The sequence below is a fragment of the Acomys minous genome, assembly GCF_964271855.1.
Source record: "Acomys minous genome assembly, chromosome: 1".
Taxonomy (NCBI): Eukaryota; Metazoa; Chordata; class Mammalia; order Rodentia; family Muridae; genus Acomys; species Acomys minous.
Genome location: NC_140483.1, coordinates 120,965,380 through 120,984,397, shown reverse-complemented (window position 1 = coordinate 120,984,397; position 19,018 = coordinate 120,965,380). Strand labels below are relative to the sequence as shown.

The 19,018-nt window shown below is 46.6% G+C and overlaps 1 long non-coding RNA gene across 1 annotated transcript; it reads right to left on the bottom strand.

Moving 5' to 3' along the window:
• Positions 1 to 13,799: 13,799 nt before the first annotated feature.
• On the bottom strand, positions 13,800 to 17,908 carry LOC311593550. Its single transcript, XR_014777747.1, has 3 exons — positions 17,390 to 17,908; positions 15,722 to 15,775; positions 13,800 to 13,882 (listed from the first exon to the last, which is right to left on the bottom strand). It is a non-coding gene; the product is annotated as an uncharacterized lncRNA (long non-coding RNA).
• Positions 17,909 to 19,018: the final 1,110 nt, after the last annotated feature.

The following is a 19,018-nucleotide window of genomic DNA, read 5'->3' as shown; positions in this document are numbered from 1 at the left end:
TAGTCCTCTTCTGTAAATCAAAGTTGTTGTTGTTTTTTTTTAATGTAAGCCAGGCACAGTGATGAATACCAGTAGCTGTAGCTAGTCAGGAGGTTGAGGCAGGAGGATTGCTTGAGCCCAAGTATTACAGACAAGCCTAGGCGATATAGAAAAGCCTCACTAAACATGTAAAAATTAAACGAAACAGGGACTGGAGAGGTGGCTCTCAATCATCAAAAGATCCACCCACAAATAACCGGCTTTGAGTGTAACTCAGTGGTAGAAGGGTTCCCTAGCAATGCCAGATCCCAGCAGAGAGGAGGGAACCCGGGTGGGGGGCTGGTGTTATGTATCTGTTTCCTCTGAGACTGAAGCATTCCATTCTCCCCAAAGCTCCTTAAACAGGAAGGTAAACAACCCAGAATGGCTTCAGGAAGTCCCTGAAACTGACCAGATTCCCTAGTCGCCTCCTGCCTAAGTATACAATAAAGGCTGCCTTATCCCTCCCAGACTAACTGAGCTAAACTGCTGAAAGAGTGGAGATCAGACCAGCCGCCTGCAAGAAACAGAAATGAGCCAGCCACCTCCAAGAAGTTTAGATTAGCTGAGGCCCCTGGAAAGGACACGCTCCAGCCTGTTGAGCTGCCTGCAGGTGCATCTCTGTGAGTTCAAGGCCAGCCTGGTCTACAAAGCAAGTCCAGGACAGCCAAGGCTACACAGAGAAACCTTGTCTTGAAAAATCAAAAAGAAAAAGAAAAAAGTAAAAGAAAAGAAAAAGAAAGAAAAGCTGTCTAGTGGTAGCCCACGTCTTTCTTTAATCCCAGCACTCTGGAGGCTGAGGTAAGTGAGTCTGAATTGGAGGCCAGCCTGGTTTACAGAGCAAGTTCTAGAACAGCCAGGGCTAACAGAGAAACCCTGCCTGAAAAAGAGAAAGAAAGAAAGAAAACAAAAGAGGCTAGGCATGGTACATGCTTTTTTTCTTCTTTCAGAAACTTGGTATTTATTATCAAAGTCATATTCGATGTTAACAAAATGCCACAGCTACAAAAAATTTTGCACAGGCTGCGATGTCGATGTAATCAGTCAAATGGAACCGCAGCCATTAAAAAGTTCTAGGCCGGCCCCTGTGCCTGGGAGCACCATGCACCCATGCTCAGGCCAATATGCTCAATGACAGGGCCCATGCATTCTGCACCAGAGCCCATGCGCTCAATGGTTTGGCCCACACAATCAAGGGGCATGGCCATGCACTCCGTGGTGCATGCCTTGGAGGCAGAAACAGGCAGATCTCTGTGAGTTCAAGACCAGCCTGGCCTTGAGTTCTAGGATAGCCAAGACTACATAGAAACTGTAGGGTAACAGGCCAGAGGAAAATCACCCTGCCCCTGGCCTGTCTCCTAGACCTGAGACTTGGAAATCTCAATCTTGTAACTGACTACGCTTTACCCACCAAATAATTCTTTCTGTCTCTCTCCCTCCCCCACACCCCCTCTCTCACCTAGGTTTTTTGAGACAGGATTTCTCTGTTACACAGAGCCCTGGCTGTCCTGGACTCACACTGTAGACCAGGCTAGCCTCAAACTCACAGAGATGTGCCTGCCTCTGCCTCCCAAGTGCTGGGATTACAGGCATGTGCCATCACACTGGGCTCACCAAACAATGTTTAAGCATTAACCAGCAAGCAATACTGGCTGCACTTTTCCCGCTAGCTCACTGTGAAAGAGCCAAAGGCCCTATACCCTCCTGCTCCTCTGCCCAGCCCATTGCTGTCTCCAAATTCTGTTCTTGTCCCCAATAAATGTCTTGTGTGAGGTTTGTTGTGTGGTGTGTAACTTGTGGTATTCCTTGGCTCCTGACTGCCAAGATGCCCCTACAGAGAATTTGTCTCAAAAAAACAACAGAAGGGGCTGGAGAGTTGGCTCAGAGGTTAAGAGCATAGACTGCTCTTCCAGAGGTCCTGAGTTCAATTCCCAGCAGCCACATGGTAGCTCACAACCATCTATAATGTGATCTGATGCCCTCTTCCGGTATGCAGGTGTACATGCACGCAGAGCACTGTATACATAATAAATAAATAAATCTTAAAAAAAAAAAAAAAAACCGAAAAGAAAAAAAGAGAGAGAAAGAAGAGGAAAGAAATTAAAATTCTATTTTAAAACTGAAATTGAAAAGAATGATATATACAGATAGATATATGTTTATATAAAATAAAAATTAATAGCCAGGCATGGTGGCACACACCTATAATCCCAGCACTTGGGAGGCAGAGGCAGGTGGATTGCTGTGAGTTCAAAGCCAGCCTGGTCTACAAAGCGAGTTCAGGACAGCCAAGGCTACACAGAGAAACCCTGTCTTGAAAGAACAAAAACAAAATAAAAATTAGTGTCAGGATATAGACCAAAATGTAACAGCGATCATTCTTTAGCTGATGGGTTATGACTCATTTCTGATTATCTTTATTTTTAAATGTTTCTACAATTAAAAAAACCACTATATTGACTATATGGGGGTTTTTTTGGTTTTTTTTTTGTTTTGTTTTTGAGGCAGGTTTTTCTCTGTGTATCCTTGGCTGTTTTGGGCTCACTTTGTAAACCAAGCTGGCCTCAAATTCACAGTGATCCACTTACCTCTGCACATGTGGGAGCATATTGGTTTGTGTGCATGTGTGTGGTGTGGGTGTGTGCATGCTGTGGCACACGTGGGAGCACATTTGTTTGTGTGCATGTGTGTGGTGTGGGTGTGTGCATGTTGTGGCACACGTGGGAGGAGAATGACAACTTGTGAGACTTGGTTTTCTTCTTCCACCTCGTGGGTCCCAGGGATCAAAGATGGTCAGGTGTGGCACCTTGTGTCTTCACTCTTGAGCCTTCTTAATGCCCTTAATTGGCTTGTTGTTCCTGTTGTTTTGGTTTTGTTTGTTTGTTTTTCAAGACAAGGTTTCTCTGTGTAGCCCTGGACTTTCTGGAACTTGCTCTATAGACCAAGCTGGCCTCGAACTCAGAGATCCATCTGCCTCTGCCTCTAGAGTCCAGGGATTAAAGGCTTGGGCCACCATTGCCTGGCTGATGCCCTAATTTTTGTTTCTTGAGACAAGGTCTACTGTGTAGCCCAAGTTCAGTCACCTTCATACTTGTTTGGTAGCACAGGCTGGTTGGACTTGCAATCCTGCCTCCTCAGCTGGAACAAAAGACATGCACCACCACGCCCATTTTAGCATGTTTTTAAGGTTCATCCAGGTTGTAGCATGTGCCAGGATTTCATTCGTTTTCAAGATGAATAATATTTAGGTCTGTGTATGCCTCACATTTAGTTCATCCAGTTGTCTGCACACAAGCATGGGCTGGGGGCTGAGTAAATGGCTCCATGGATAAACACTTGCTGTGCCAGCCTGAGGGCCTGTGTTTGGCCCCTACAACCTATCCGCAAAGCCAGCTGTGGTGCAGTGATTCTCTGATCCCATGACTCCTCAGGTTAAGTCTGAGGACCAGCTATTCTGGGATATCTAGCTTAGGAGCCGGAGCAAGAGAGAGACCCTGCCTCAGAACAAACTGGGAGGAAAGAACTGACTTATGAAATGTTGTTCTCTGGCACAATTGTGTCACACACACACACACACACACACACACACACACACACGCCTTTTTAAAATGTGGGTCGTTTCCACCATTTCACTATTACAGATATTTTCTGTGTCCTGCGTATCCTTAACAAGTACATTACCAACAAGCAATTACACTTACTTGGTAAGATTTGTCACACTCATTAATACCTCACCCAGGGCAGTCGAAATGCAAAGTTTGCTCTGTTTAATTCCTACTCCAAGTCACCTCCCAAACACCTTGCCTAAGAAAACAGGCACAGGGTTCTGCTGTGGGAGAGCAGGACTGGTCAGAGCAGAGAGGGATACCAAAGAGACGCTGTAGAGCCCAGCGCCCAGGAGAAACGGAGCAAAGCCTGGCTGGGGGGGTGGGGGGGGGGCTGCTCAAAGAGTTAAAGAACGGGGCCTAGATCTCAAAAACTCAAAGGAGATTTTGCCCAAACAGATGTATCAACAACTGTCACTCATCTGAACAAAGCCTGCCACCAGAAAATCCAGTTTGGCGGCTTCGAAGGCAGGGAAAAGCCAATGCTTCTGATTGGAAGATTGCAAACTCATCTGCACAGGACCCTCTCATAAGTCTGAACGTTTTTTTGTTTCTGTTTCTGTTTCTGTTGGTTTGTTTGTTACTCTGCTAATCCCTGCTCTGCTGTAAGCAATTTCAGAAATTAATCTGAGCAGTACAAATGCATAAATCATTCAGGTAGCCACAGATAGTCTTTCATCTGCTTTTGAAAATGCTTTCCTTTTCTCTTCCTTTTTTTTTTTTAGAATTGTTAAGGTTCTTGTTTTTGTTTTTTAGTTTTGTTGTTGTTGTTGTTGTGTGTGTGTATGTGTGTGTGTGTGTGTGTAACCTTGGATATCACTGTCCACCTAGTGTTTTTTGAGACAGGGTCTCTCACAATCCTAAATGTCATCAAGTAGCCCTGGCAACCTCCTGTGTCTGACCTGGAGCCTGACTGTAGCATCACCTGCACAGGCCAACACATGGATCTTTTTCAACATGGGCCAACATTGACCTAGAGCTCAAAGTCAGGCCTTCAGGCTTGTCTTACAAGCCCTTTACCAACTGACCTATCTCCCCAGCACTCCAGCTGGCTTCAAACTCTCAGAGTCGGCCTGTTCCTGCCTCCTAAGGGCTGGGATTAAAACAATGTGTCACCATGCCCAGCTGCAAAGGTTCGATAGCCATAGTCTTCCCCTCCCCCCCTTTCTTCATGGCCTTCTGCTCATGGTGATCCTCCTGCCTCAGCCTCCCTTGTGCTAGGATTGCCTGCATCTTTATACCTGGGGCTATACCTCAGTGGTAGGTTGTTTACCTAGCATGTGCAAGCCCTGAGTTTTACACACACGCACACACAATTAACTTCTGTGAATCTGAAGCCTTGGCCCACACCTGTAATCTCGGCACCCTTGAGCTTGTGTTTAAGGCCAACCTGAGCTACATACTGAGTTCCAGGGTAGCTTGAGCTACATGGTAGTAAGGCCCTGCATCAAATAAACAAACAAAACTGAATTTCTAAGTGGAAAATAAAAACTTAGAAATTTTTGACATTTGTGGTTGACAAAATGAACTTGTATTTCCAACGAAGCCTGAACTTGGCTCCCATCGTGCTAGGTTCGGGGTCCAGGGCCTTGTGCAGGCTCGACAAATACACTACCCCTGAGCTATCCGCAGCCCGTGAAGAGGGTTAAGAAGAAAGAGGCGGAGTGAGACTAATGGCTTTAGACGTATGTGAGGCCCAGTGGGATCCCTACCTAACATCATAAATAAAGTAAAAGCAAAAACAGTACTTACATGGACTAATAAGAGCTAGGAGTGTAGTATCTTACTTTGATCTGTATCTGGGGTGAGTAGGTGTCTGTTCATGTCTCCCCAGGAATAGAGTCCCAGAAGTAGAGGGAAAAGGCACACAAACACGCCCCTTAGATGAGAGAGACCATAAATATCAACCCAGGAAAAGGGAGGACCCATCCCAGAGATAGTAAACCGTAATCACAGGCTTAGTTCTGGCTGTGGGAACCAAGGAGACAGGAACAGGGTCTAAGGTCAGAGGCAAATCACCAGGCGATTGGTGACAATTAGATGAGACAGGTGGGCGGGGGATCAGGGCTGGGAAAGATAATGCGGCACCTTCAGGGGAGTAGGTCTGCCCAGCCAGTCTAGAGCTCAGGAGCTGTCTAGGAGGAGTCTCTGCGCAGCGGTAATTACAGGTCTGGCAGTACATGGATCTGCACAGGAGAATGCAGGAGGAAGAAACAGCGCAGCGAGTCTCTCGGTCCAGGTCCATGTGCCTCTCATCCCACACCTGGGCTGGACCGGTGATGCTCGCTGTTTTGTCTATGGTTTTGTTGGTTTTTGGTTTTTGGAGACATGGTTTCTCTGTGTAGCCTTGGCTGTCCTAGACTCACTTTGTAGACCAGGCTGGCCTCGAACTCACAGTGATCAACCTGCCTCTGCCTCCCGAGTGTTGGGATTAAAGGCGTGCGTCACCATACCCGGCTTTGTCTATGGTTTTGATTCTATGGGACTATCCACATTAAAAAAGGAATCAAATTGTGTACTTAAAAAAGAAATGGACAGCACTCGGGAGGCAGAGGCAGGTGGATCAATCTGAGTTCGAGGGCCAGCCTGGTTTACAAAGGGAGTCCAGGATAGTCAAGGCTACACAGAGAAACCCTATCTCAAAAAAACCAAAAAAAAAAAAAAAAAAAAAAACAGAAAAGAAAAGAAAGGAAGAAAGAAAGAAAAAAGAAATGGAGTATTTGGATGCAGTGGCACATACCTGTGATCCCAGTACTCAAGGAGGCAGAGGCAGGTGGATCGCTGTGAGTTCAAGGCCAGCCTGGCCTACAAAGCAAGTCTAGGACAGCCAAGGCTACACAGAGAAACCCTGTCTCGAAAAACAAAACAAAACAAAACAAAATTATGGAGCCAGGTGGTATGGAGCATGAGCATGCCTTTAATTCCAGCACTTGGGAGGAGGAGGCAAAGGCAGGTGGATTGCTGTGAGTACAAAGCCAGCCTGGCCTACAGAGCAAGTTCCAGGACAGCAAGGGCTACACAGAGAAACCCTGTCTGAGGGGGGGGAAAGCTGTGCGTTGGGAGGCTGAAAGATGGTACAGTAGTTAGGAGCACAGATTGCTCTCCCAGAGGACCAAGTTCAGGTCCCAGCACCAACATAGTGGCTCACAACCATCCACTCTCCAGTTCCTGAGGGTCTGATGCCCTCTTCTGGCATCCAAGGGCACCAGGCTCATATGAGGCGCACATACATATGTCTAGGCAAAACATTCATATGGGGGAAAAAATAAGGGAAAAAACTTGACTATCCATGAAAATTAAAACATAGGATGATGGGAAGAGTCAGATTCTGGGGCAGTTGATGGTAGTTAATAGAGTAATTTTTTTCTTTTTGAGACAGGGTTCTCTTTTATACAGATCCCCAGCTGTCCTGGACTCTCTTTGTAGACCAGGCTGGCCTCGAATTTACAGAGATCTGCCTGTCTCTGCCTCCCGAGTGCTGGGATTAAAGGCGTGCGCCACCACTCCCGGCTATAGTAGAGTAATTTTTTAAAGGAAAGGTTGGAGCCGGGCACAGTGGCACTGCCTATTATCTCAGCACTGCAGAGGCAGGCAGATCTCTGTGAGTTCGAGGCCTGTTTGGTCTACAAAGAGAGTCCAGGACCATCAGGGCTATACAGAGAAGCCCTGTCTCAAAAACCAAACCAAACCAAACCAAACAAAGCAAAAAAAAGAAGCCTGGGTTCTGATGACTCTCAGATGGCTGCTGTACCTCGATACAGGCTCCTGAGTGAGGCCTGGTGAAAGTACTGGACCATTGGACCTCAGGAACAGTTTCTGGATTCTTGGAAACATGGAGAACTTTTTTAAAGGTTTATTTATTACATATACAGTGTTCTGCCTGTACATATACCTGCACACCAGAAGAGGGCATCAGATCACATTATAGATGGTTGTAAACCACCACGTGGTTGCTGGGAATTGAACTCAGGACCTCTGGATGAGCAGACAGTGCTCTTAACCGCTGAGCCATCTCTCCAGCCCCAACATGGAGTTTTTTTTTAAAAATCTATTTATTCTTTGACAGTTTCACACAGGTATATGGTAGATTCTGGTCACACACATCCCCTTTGATCTTCTTGGCTCCCCCACCACGCATCCCACAAGTTTCCATCCCTTTTTCTCGTCTTTGTAGTTTTGTTTTTGTGGCCTGTGTGTTTAACCAGGGCCTTTCCAGCGGGCATGGGTGTGGAGCTACCCACAAGAGCACAAGGAACTCATCACTGACTACATCACTGGAGACCATGGCTCTCTCTCCCCAGCAGCCCTCAGTTGCCAATAGCTTCCCTAGACAAGGCTGGGCCCCATGAGCCTTCCCGGGACTATGCCTGACTGTTTATAGGTTCAGCCTTGTGCCGGCCCTGTGTGTGCAACCACAGCTACTGCAAATTCATGAGTGACGTGGTCATGCCATGCCCATGAAGCGCTTCCCAGGCCTCCTCCCCAACCTCCTGATCTTACATTGTTCTTTACCTTCTCATCTAAGGGACTCCCTCAGCCTTGGATAGGGAAATGTTGGTGCTACAGTTAAGGGTGAGCACTCAACGGTCAGTTGCTGTTCTCAGCGCAGTGACCACCAGCCTTGTGTCTCAGCATCTACCTGACATTCAATGCAAAGAGAAGCATCTTCAGTGAGGGCTGAGGACAACACTAGTCTACGTTTGGACAGCATGTCCATTCAGTAAAGAAAAAAAAAAGTGGGTTCACCTCTGGAGTCTTTAATCTCCCCAGACCAAGTCCACAGCACTGGGCCTGAGGCCCCTCCTGAAGAGGCGGCCTTAGATTTAATGGACTGACTATGTCCATGATAGTCATATCAGAACATACCTCTTGCCTAGCAAGTTTACACAGTAACATGCAAGATCCAAAGCTGAGAAAGCCCTTTGCAGGGGCTTCTCCAATTGCCTGCAAATGAACTCCTATGAAGGCTGGTCAGCTAGGAAGACGCTCGCTGCTCGGTTCCACTGTGATTTCTCTATGTTCTCCAGCTGGGGGGTGAGGGGTCTCCAGCAATAGGGTCTTACCATCCAGTCCCGTGGACTGTAACCCACACAGTTTGGGGGGGCGTGGCCCTGGGGGTTGCCTAGGCTATATCTGCTCTTAGGGAGGTGTACCACACCTGACACTTGGAGTTTTGTTTAATAGCCTGTGGCTTCTGGACTCATTACCCACACGTTCATGGTATATCTGTTCAAACTCTTTCTTTTCTTTTTTTTTTTTTTTTTGGTTTTTTTTTTTTTTTTTTTTTTTGGTTTTTCAAGTCAAGGTCTCTCTGTATAGCCTTAGCTGACCCGGACTTGGTTTGTAGACCAGGTTGGCCTCGGATCTTCCCACCTCTGCCTCCTGAGTGCTGGGATTAAAGGCATGTGCTACCACACCTGGCCAAATAAATAATTTTTAAAACAACAGCTCTTGCCTTAGCTGACCAGGAGCAAGAAGCCATCACTCTGCCTTTACCTTCCAAGTCCTAGGTTTACAGATGTACACAATGATGGCCAACTTGTCACTGCAGTATTTTAACAGTGTAGTGTGTGTGTGTTGGGGGGGGTGTTCATGCACCTATGCACGCATGTGCAGGTCAGAGGTTCGCCATCTGGGTTGCTTCTCAAGAACAGTACACCTTCTTTTCTGAGACAGGGTCTCCAGGGGTCTGGAGCACACTGATTGAGCTTGGCTGATTGGCCAGGAGCCCCTCAGGATCCCGCTGTCCACACATTTGGCATCTTTATGTGGGTACTGGGGATCAAACTCAGGCCCCCACACTTGCGCGGCAAGCACTTTACTGAGCTATCTCCACAACCTTTCACATACAGGTTTTAAATATGTTAAGGAATCAATAGCCTGGCGTGGTGGCCACTCCTGTAACCCCAGCACTCCGAGTCAGAGGCAGGTGGATTCTCTGGAAGATCCAGGTCAGCCTGGCCTGCAAAGCAAGTTCCAGGACGGCTGGTGCTACACAGAGGAACCTTGTCTCAAAAAAACACACAAACAAACAAAAATTTAAAAAAACCAAACAAATGTAAAAAGAATCAATATTACTTTAAAAAAATTCAGATTGTGGGGCGCGGGGCTAAAGAGATGGCTCAGAGGTTAAGAGCACTGGCTTTTCTTCCAAAGGTCCTGAGTTCAATTTCTAACAACCACATGGTGGCTCACAACCATATATAATGAGATGTGTTGCCCTCTTTTGGTGTTAGGTGTACATATAGGCAAAACATTATATACTTTTTTTAAAAAATATTTTTAGGTTTTAATTTATGTGCATTGGTGTGAGGGTGTCAGGTCTTAAGAGTTACAGACAGTTGTGAGCTGCCATGTGGGTGCTGAGAATTGAACCCGGGTCCTTTGGAAGAGCAGGCAGTACTCTTAACCACTGAGCCATCTCTCCAGCCCAACATTATATACTTAATAAATAAATCTTTAAAAAATAAAATTCAGATAGGGTCTCATGTATCAAGGTCCACATGTGGCCAAGGATGACTTTGAACTCATGACCCCCCAGCCAGCACCTTCTGAGCGTTGAGGTTATAGGTGTGTACGACCACACCCAGTTTGTGTGGCACTAGAGAGTCAATCCAGGGCTTCATATACTCCAGCCAAGCACGTTAAAATGAGTTACACCCCCAGTGCCAAATCTTATCTTTATAGCATTCTAAGCTTTTAATTTGTTTTCTTTTCTTTATTTTTATTTTTATTTTTAGACAGGGTCTCTCTGTAGCCTTGGCTGTCCTGGACTCGCTTGGTAGACCAGGCTGGCCTCAAACTCACAGCAACCCGCCTGCCTCTGCCTCCCGATCGCTGGGATTAAAGGCGTGCACCACCACCGCGCAGCTTGCTTTCTTTCTTCTTTCTTTTTTTAAGACTTATTTATTAAGTATACAGTATTTTGCCTGCATATACACCTAAACTCCAGAAGAGGGCACCAGATCCCATTACAGGCGGTTGTGAGCCACCATGTGCTTGCTGGGAATTGAACTCAGTACCTTGGGAAAAGCAGGCAGTGCTCTTAGCCTCTGAGCCATCTCTCCAGCCCCTGCATGCTCAGAGGGGAAAAGAACTATCTTTCTGTAGTGAAGTTGTTTTGCCTATAAATAAATACCAAAATATAAACAAATTTTCGGAGAAAAAGAAACTGTTGCCAAATGTGCTTACCGAAGTGGACTTTTCTAATTTAATGATATGCTTGTTTCTAAAATATTATATAGAGGACGTGGAGAGATGATATAGATGTTAAAGAGTGCCTGATGCCTCTGCAGAGGACCCAGGTTCCGCTCCCATCACTGACTGGCGGCTTACAACCAACTTAACTCCGGTTCCCAGGGACCTGGGACTGTTCTCTTCTGGTCTCCATGGACACCAGGCATGCACACTGCACACAAGACACTCACAAACACAAAGCAAAATGTAAAAATTGCAATTACATAGGGATGGCCAACGGTTTTATTACAACTTCATTTAGATTTCTGCTTACGGTGTTAGATAACGTTCTCGTGACAAAATACCTGACAGAAGCAGTTAATGGGAGGAAAGGTTTATTTGGGCTCACAGTTTGAGAGAACAAGGTGATGGGCAGAGGCGTGGGGCAGAGGCATAAGGCCACTGGATACATGATGGCCACAGCCAGGAAACACAAACCCTGGTGCTCAGCTTGCTTTCTCTTTCTCCTTTTTTTTTTTCTTGATACAGGGTTTCTCTGTGTAGCCCTGGATGTCCCTGTCCTGGACTCACTTTGTAGAGCAGGCTGGCCTCGAACTCACAGAGAGTGGCCTGCCTTTGCCTCCTGAGTGCTGGGATTAAAGGCATGCACCACCACGCCCAGCTTGTATTAACGTTTTATATAGTGTTTTCAGATATTAGATAGTCAGCATTGGTGACATGTATTAGGCAGCTAATGAATGTACTTCATTTTCAAACAGATCTGGATTCTTTTGAAAAAATTTTTATATGTTGTGGGTGCTTTGCTTGCAGGTTGTGTGGCATGTGTGTACAGTGCCCCTGGAGGCCAGAAGAGGGCGTTGATCCCCTGAAATTGAAATTAGACACAGTTGTGCGTACAGACAGTTGGGAGCCACCATGTGGGTGCTAGAAATGAAGCCTGGTCCTCTGAAACATAACCAGTGTTCTTTTCTTTTCTTTTCTTTTTTTTCTTTTGGTTTTATGAGACAGGGTTTCTCTGTGTAGCCTTGCCTGTCCTAGACTCACTTGTAGACCAGGCTGGCCTCGAACTCACAACGATCCACCTGCCTCTGCTGGGATTACAGGTGAGCACCACCACACATTTTCCATTTCTATTCAGCCTAGCACCCCAGGTGATGGGATGGTAACAGCTACACTCAGGGTGGCTATTTCCTCCTTAGTAACTAAGGCTCACACAGACAGAAGTGTGTCTCCTAATTGAGTCTGAATCCAGTCATGTTGACAATATAATTTGGCATCACTTTTAGTTAATGTCTAACCTAATAATGCCTTGCTTATGAACCAAACATTAAAGGATACGAAGTTTTATGATGAAAAATGTGAATCAGTGATTCTCACAGATTTATGTTAAACAACTCGAGTTTCCCTTGGATGTGTACAGTGTGAACACTTCTATTAGAAGTACCATTCTTAGCCGGGCGTGGTGGCGCACGCCTTTAATCCCAGCACTCGGGAGGCAGAGGCAGGCCAATCGCTGTGAGTTCGAGGCCAGCCTGGTCTACAAAGTGAGTCTAGGACAGCCAAGGCTACACAGAGACCCTGTCTCAAAAAACCAAAAAAAAAAAAAAAAGTACGGTGCTACTCACCTGTAATCCCAGCACTTGGGGAGACAGAGACAGGTGGATCGCTGTGAGTTCAAGGCCCGCCTGGTGTACAGAGTGAGTCCAGGACAGCCAGGGCGACAGAGAGAGACCCTGTCTCGAAGGGGAAAAAAAAAAAAGATGTAGCATTCTCAGCCCAGCTTTTGAAATAGTTCGTTCCTGTCCTCAAGCAGGGCTGAGGGGGATAAAAGACAGGAGGACATAGCAGGAGAAGGCACAGTCCTGGGCTGGGATAGGAAGACAGTGCGACTTGGCTTTCATGGTGCCACAGAGGAATCAGGGTCTCCAGGGCCCTTTGAACTGAAAGACAGAAGGATGGCTGCTTCTTTAAATGGTAGACCAAGGAGGAAGGTTCAAGGAAAAGGTACAAGGACAGGTATGTGTTTCCAACTTCAGCCACTAGAGGGCAGAACTGCAGCACTAGTAGCCGTGAGAGGCTTCCAGCCCCTAAGAAGCTGGTGGCCAAATTAGGGACACATCCAGTTGGTTGTTGTTGTTTGTTTGTTTGTTTTTGTTTGTAAAGAGAGAGCATGGCAATGGTGCACACCTTTAATCCCAGCACTCAGGAGGCAGGGGCAGGCGGATCTCTGTGAGTTCAAGGCCAGCCTAGTCTACAGAGTGAGTCCAGGACAGCCAGGGCTACACAGAGAAACCCTGCCTCAAAAAAACAAAAAAAAGAGAGGGGGATTGGGGAAGAGACAGGGAAAGGGAGAGAGAGAGAGGGAGGGGGGTAAAGAGGGAGAGAGAGAGGCACGGTGCAAGCCAGGAAAGGTACAGGAAACAAGGGCAGGGCAGGGCTAATGGGTGGAACCAGGGTGTGGACAGAGTAGGAACGCACTGCTGAGGTGGCACCTGACAACTGCTGATGGGACACACGGTGACCCCCAAGTCCTGGCATCGCCTCAATTGAGAGTGTCGAAGGTGTGTCCACCACAAACAAGAATCTCCGAGCCTGGAAGCTCAAACTTCTTCCAGAGTTGGGGGGTGGGGGTGGGGAGGCCACTAGGGAAGGAACTTTTCCAGGGGAAACTCCCAGGAACATTGGAGGGGATCCAGGAGCAAGTACAGGCAGAGCATGGGGGTGGCCTGTGAAAGGCAAGGGATGACTTTCCTGGGGAGTGGCGAAGAACTTCTCCTCAGTCGGTAAGATGATAATTAAAATCCTACCAGCCTGCTGCTTCCTGATCCCAAAGCTCTGATCAATAGCCAAGAAAGGCCGAGTCCTCTGGGTACCCGTCAGTCACCTAATGAATAGTGATACATTAATTGACGCTATCACGCACAATGAATATACAGTGAAAAGGGGTTTCAACTTACAAAAAGAAGTTTTAATGGAAACCAAGCATATTTGCATAGGACAGCAACTTCCTCAGGAAAATGAGGAAGGAGGGTCATTTGTTCAAGGCTTGTTGAAAACCAGTCCTGAAACAAAAAAAAAATTTTTTTTAAAGAAACAAAAAAATTTGTTAAAAAGAAAAAGAGCAGAGAACGTAGCTATGTGGTATAGAATGTGTGAGCCCTAGCAAAATAAAAGAAGGAAAGAAAGAAAATGGACATTTAGCCAAGTACGCCAGTAGAAACTGGTAATTCTAGCTCTTGAGAGAAAACATCAAGTCAAGGCCTTCTAGGCTACATCAGCATTTGGAGTCAGCCTGGGCTACCCGACACCCTGCCTCAAAATTAGTTCTACCCCCGGAATCTTGGGGGGAAGTTGAAAGCTAATTGAGCATATGGTTTGTGGGGCGACAGTAGCATTTTGGCTGCTTAGAACAGCAGATCATGAGAGACAAGAGAGGAGAAAGGAGAGCTGGGCAGGGTGGTGAGTCCTGGGAACATGTGGTGACAAGGCATCTCTCCGGGATGATGTCTGAGCCAAGGCTAACTGCTAGGGAGGTTGCAGTGCAAAGATCTGTGGGAAAAACCTTTCAGGCAGCCAGGGCAAGCACTGGACATGCTTAGGGCTTTATTATTACTTTTTTAAAAAGGATTTATTATTTATACAGTACTGTGCCCACACATGTGCCTGCCCACCACAAGAGGGCACCAGATCTCATTACAGGTGGTTGTGAGCCACCATGTGGTTGCTGGGAATTGAACTCGGGACCTTTGGAAGAGCAGATGGTGTTCTTAATCTCTGAGCTATCTCTCCAGCCCTATTATTTATTATTTAGACTTTGCAGGCTCTGAAATAAGGAGTTGGGTTTTATTCCATCACAAAACAGAGTCAGCATAGGATTTTAATAAGATGCTGGCTTGAATTAATGTTTATTTAGATTTGGGGTCAAATTCAGTCTCAAACATGCTAGACAAGGACTATAACCCAACCCCCAAATTCATCTCCCCCCCCCTCCGTTTTTAATAAGTGTTCAGTGGACTAGGTATGGTTCTCATGCTGTAACCCCAGCATTCAGAAAGCTGAGGCAGGAGAACCATAGCAAGTTCTAGGCCAGCCAAAGCTATATAAAGCAATCCCGTGTAAAATAGCAAAACAGGACTAGTGGGTAAAGGCACCTGCTGGCAAGTTTGATGATTTGTGTTCAATACTGGGGATCAGATGGAAGAAGAAGAGAACTGACCCCCACAAGTTTTTCTCTGAGCTCTACACACATGGCATGACATATAGATACACACATGTGTACATGTAGGCACACACACCATATATAACAACAAATTGTGATCAGCGGGATAGTAACCTTGAGGAGACAAGAATGGAAGCTGAGCACAGTGGCGCACACCTTTAATTGCAGCGCTAGGTAGCGGCAGGCTGCTCTTTGTGAGTTTGAGGCCAGCCTGGGCTGGGGGCGGGGTGAACAAGAGAGAAGAGAGAAAAAGAAGAGGAGGAGAAAGAAAAGACAATGACAAAGACAACAAGAAAAGAGGGGAAAAGGGCTAGGCTTCCTAGCAGAGCACTTGCTGGGCATGCAGGTAGCTTTGGGTTTCATTTCCAGCCCTGAGTTAAAATATGGAGCCAGAGGGGCTGGAGAGATGGCTCAGAGGTTAAGAGCACTGATTGCTCTTCCAAAGGTCATGAGTTCAATTCCCAGCAACCATGTGGTGGCTCACAACCATCTATAATGAAATCTGGTGCTCTCTTCTGGCCTGCAGGGAGAATGCTGTATACATAATAAATAAATAAATCATTTTTTAAAAATGGAGACAGAGACTAATTAGGAGCAATGACTGACCAGAGTTTGGACGAAAACTGACAGCACCATGATACGTGTTAGAAGCAGGAAGACAGGTGTGGGAGAAAATAAGAACCTTTCTCTTGAACCACCGCCCAGGTGAGGCGACAGCTGCCACCCAGATGGAGACCTGTTAAATGAAACAGAGCCAGGCTGGTGCCGTGGAGGGAGCAGGGAGCTCTAGTTTGAACGGGCACCTAATAAAACTCCAAGCAGGCTGCTCTGTAAAGCCTATTAGCTTGTTTAAAGTCAAATATTACCGTGGGATTCACCTATGGACAGAGTGTAGATAAAGCAGGAAGAAAAAAAACCAAACCAAACCAAAACCTAGAGTCCAGCACTGGAGAGATGGCTGTGGTTAGAGCCTTGGCACCCACATTATGCAGAGAGAGAAAAACAACCCTGAAAACGTAACTTCTGAGCACCACATGCATGCCACTGCGCTTGCATGGCCCACACACCATTTACATTTAAAACAAAACAAAAAAAGCATCCAACCAGAGCTCCTGGATATAAGGAAAACAAAGAAAACAAAACAAAAAGCAGAAAAGAACCCAGTATCAGTTCAGGACCCCCAAGAGCAAGTTTTCAGCACAAAAGAGATTTCTTTGCCCCAGAGGGACTGAGGGAAGGAAATAAAAGACAAATGACAGGAGACGGAGGTTGATAGAGAAGAGACGGGAACAGGGAGAGGGGCGAGAGGTGTTTGTCCCAGGGGACAAAGGACTGCATCTGGATAGAGAGAAAACAGACGCAGGCCAAAGGAGATGACAGTTTAAAGAGATAACAAGGGAAAAACAGTGTTAGGATAAAGTGTTTAGTTGTGTTGTTGTTGCTGTTGTTATTATTATTATTGGGTTTTTTTTGAGACAGGGTTTCTCTGTGTAGCCTTGACTGTCCTGGACTCGCTTTGTAGACCAGGCTGGCCTCGAACTCACAGCGATCCACCTGCCTCTGCCTCCTGAGTGCTGGGATTAAAGGCATGCACCACCACCACCCTGCAGAAGTGTTTGGTTTTAATTGAGTAGGTTAATTAGGTGAACCAAAGGGAGATTTTGGTTGCTGGACTTCGGTACTTTGATGGCTGGATCTTGGTGGTCAGTTTCAAGAGGAGGAAGTAGCTAAATAAGGGAGTGGGCTAGCCTTAGGAATGCAAGGCAGAGGGAACGGGAGAGAAAGGCAAGGCCTGCCAGAGTCGTGCTTGCTACACTTGAGCTGGCCGGAGGACTAGAGGGAGGGAGGGAGGGAGGGAGGAAGGGAGGGGAAGCAGAGAAATAATATTCTGAGGATTCTAAGACTCTCCCCTCAGGAAAAGGGTACCTGAGAGCATCTCTGACCAAGAAGTGTGGCCCAACATGCCAGCTCTATCTTTCAGTCTACTGCTTCAAAACTGTTGGAATGAGAGAATGAGGCAGACCAGGACAATATGGAATCCCATGCTAGAGAAATAGGAGCTCCCTGGACAAGGGAAATGACCTGGGGTGCTCTGCTTACAGCCCAGCCCTGAGAGGCAAACCTCTGTGAACGAGGCCTTACAGGAGACAGGAATACTTAAAGAGATGTCAGACCAAGTCAATCCAAGAGCCGGGGATAAATCCTAAGTAGGAGAGGTTCCCTCCTTGGTTGACTACCATAACCTTCCAAGGAAGTAAAACCAAAACATACTCGGCAGGGTCAAAGGTTAGATCGGGACCCACGCTCCTGCTCGCTACAGCCTCACTTACATTGTAAAGCCCTCCCTTACCGGATGGCGCCAAAACCGAGTTCCGGTGGCGCAGCCCCCTTCCGGCCAACCACCAGGCACTTGAACTACGACCTTATATGGAAAAAAGCCAGATCCTGCCATGTGCAGCACCCTTCCTTTTGAGTCTCGCATGACTTCTCTGGCCCCAGTGAACCTCGCCTGAGAGCTGCACCAATAAACCTGAGCTTGTTTGCTGCCAATTCGGTCTCATCTGGTCACGTTGTGTTGCTCTCGAGCCCCTCAGGTGTCCTGTGTCGGACAAGCCTGATGGTCTGAGTTACATCCTCAGGACCTGGCATGGTACAGAGTTGTCCTCAGACATACACACTTGTACATACACATCACAATGCACACACACACACATGTTACCACACAATAAAAACTTCCATTAAAATAATCAATGAGTCAGGTTGTGTCCCTGATGTCTGGGTCTTGCCTGTTGTGCTGTATACCACCCCTGGGTGTCACAGAGGACGACAGGATCTGGACCTTACAACCCCAGGACTGGCTCACTGCCTTCTGAGCAGGCTGGAAGAGGGCATATCTAAGCCTTACCCTTAGAGATACAGTTAAAGACAAGGAAGTGGATATCCCAGAGCAGACTTCCTAAAATGTTGCTGGCTTGAAAGCCAGGATGACCTAAATTACACTCAATACCACAATTAATTAATTAACTTTGGTTTTTTTTAAGACAGGGTTTCTTTGTGTAGCCCTGCCTGTCCTGGAACTGGTACTGTAGACCAGGCTGGCCTCAAACTCAGAGATCTGCCTGCCTCTGTCTCTCATGCACTGGGATTAAAGGCGTGTGTGCCAGCATGTCCGCAGACTGCAACATTTTTAAAACTCTTAAGTCATCTATTCTGATGCATTCTCTTTGAGTTTTCTTAATTCTGTGCCCAGATAGTGACTAGGGATAGTAGTAAATGTCAGAGAGGGTAAGAGAGGGAGCTCAGAGGTGTTTAAAATATATTTTTTTAAAAAGATTTATTTATTTATTTATACAGTGCTCTGCCTACATGTACACTTGCAGTCCAGAAGAGGGCGCCAGATCTCATTATAGATGGTTGTGAGCCACCATGTGGCTGCTGGGGACTAAACTTGGACCTTCAGAAGAGCAGGCAGTGCTCCTAAGGCCCGAGCCACCTCTCCAGCCCCGAGCTCTGACTGCTCTGGACTCTGAGGGCACCTGCAGAGGCACACACTTTTTTTTTTTTTTTAAGAAGAGAGGAAACTCGCTATGGTTTCAATGTGTGGGGTGAGGCAGTTGGAGCCAAGAGAGGCAATGATGACATTCTCCAAGCGACAACACGTGTGGCAGAGCCAGAGGTAAGGCTGGCCTTTACCCAGCCACCTGACACATGGCCGTCCTCCCTCCATGCCACAGGCTCCACCTGCACCCTCCTTTCTTTCTCTCTTTCTGTCCTATCGCTTTGGCTGCTTCTTTCTTCCCTACTTTCTGCCTCTTTTTCTTCACTTTTTTTCTTTTCTTTCTTTTTTTTTTTAAATATTTTTATTTAATTTAAATTTATGTACATTGGCGTGAGGGTATCAGATCTTGGAGTTACAGACAGTTGTGAGCTGCCATGTGGGTGCTGGGAATTGAACCCGGGACCTTTGGGAGAGCTGACA